This window comes from Phaethon lepturus, unplaced genomic scaffold (genome assembly GCF_000687285.1).
Source record: "Phaethon lepturus isolate BGI_N335 unplaced genomic scaffold, ASM68728v1 scaffold14412, whole genome shotgun sequence".
Lineage (NCBI taxonomy): Eukaryota > Metazoa > Chordata > Aves > Phaethontiformes > Phaethontidae > Phaethon > Phaethon lepturus.
In genome coordinates this window covers 39,708-41,585 of record NW_010522682.1, presented here as the reverse complement: position 1 = coordinate 41,585, position 1,878 = coordinate 39,708, and positions in this window count along the sequence as shown.

The window sequence follows — 1,878 nt, the reverse complement described above, 5'->3', positions numbered from 1 at the left end:
GCATGGAGAAATCTTTCTTTAAGTACACTTCTTTCCATGTTCAGTAATAAATTACAGAGAGGAGTGTATATGTAGCTTGGAAGAACAAGCTATATTGGTAATTGAGTTTTCTGTTCTTCTAGACATACTGTCAGCCAGTTAACATTCTCTTGCATGAGACTGTTATGAGTGCATGAGTAGCACTGGAGAGAGATCGTGCAGCTTGAGGCTTTGTTCGTTTTGTTGAGACAGTCTAGCTTTTAATTGAAAAATACCCTTGCCATAGTCTTTGAGGTAAAAAAATAGGATATTGTTATTCATCATGCAGCTAGGACACAATTACATTATATACATTGTGACATCTAGTATATAATGGCAAAAAAATTGATTAATTCTTGAAGTGCATGTTCCTTTTATGTAAACTTCCCCATGTATTTTGAAGCCAGTATAAAATCCTGGCTTCTTTCAAACAAACGAACAAAAACCCCAAATAAAATACAAACCAACAACAAAAAAACCTCTGCATACTTGAATAGTCCTGTTGTCTTAATTGTCAACAGTTATTAATATCTAATTGGGAACACTTTTTTTTCTTTTTAATCCTCACTGTAATAGTTGGTATATCTGTATAGCGAGTGGTGTTGGCTCTGATTATTTGGGTAATCATTTTGCTGTTGGAAATTGATCTTGGTTAGTGTTTTAAATGCAGAGTGGTTAATAATGTATTTAGTCAGGATGTTTTTACTCCAAATGTGAAAAATATACTCTCTGTTGAGAGAAGTTGATTAACCCCTTTTTCATGTCTAGTAGTGTAGAAGTCAAAAGTTCTTGGGCAGTTATCAGAGTTTTGACAGTGTATTACTGTAATAAGTTTTATTTCAAACTTTGATATTTTCAAAGACAATAACATAGAGAATGGTGAATTATATGAAAGATCCCTTTAAAATGGGAATCTATTTAATTTAAATTTATAATTTAAACATAATCTCATGGTATTTCAGTCGGGTAACTTCATTTTAATTGTCTCTTGGTTTATACATATTTTATAACTAGTCTAATCCTCCCCAAACTGTCCTCATAAGTGCACCTGTAAAGTCAAACTTGTGAAGTGCTATCTCATATACCCCAATGAAAGCTAAATTCTTAAATGTTTAGGCAGCTCATGTGTTAACATCAGGAGTTAACCCATGGTTTTGTACTTTATTTGTGTGCATACCATGAGCTAGAAGAGTGCTTTTGCTTGGTAAAATTCTGTTTAGGTATCAACTGTAATTGGCAGATACACAATGCAAGACAGACTTCCTCTGAGAACAGAATATTACAGCTTTAATATTGAGCATAAAGATTCCAGGTCTAATGATTTAACTGCCTTATGTCTCATATTCTGCCACTTTATGCCAAATGAATAAGTTTAGGAGAAAACTTTCTTTATTATTATTTCAAGTGCTTTTTCTTGGGAAGCTTTTCAGTAATTGATTTTTGTATTTGATTTTAACATTGAGTGGCTGTGTTCTTAGCTATAACTTTTCTGTTCCATGCTTCAGTGTGAATTTAAACTTCCTTGCTTCTTTGGTATTTAAGGAATCTTAATGATTAGTCCATACGTAAAAGTATTTCAGTATATTTAATTATTACTGTTACTGGTGACTAAATTTCTGCTTAGTTATCTTTCCTGCATATTATAAGAACCTTAGAGCCATAGTAGGGGGGAAAAAAAAAATCTAGCCTTTTTAAAACAAACAGGAGAAATCTCTTGTATTCCCTGTACTTTGTTTGCTTTGGGAGACATATGAACACTCTGGAAATTCAATACTCTTAGTTCAGGCTGCTTCAACTTTGAATAATTATGCACAGGTTTTAATGCAGTTGAACCAGTTTATTTTAGAGACACGCCCACAT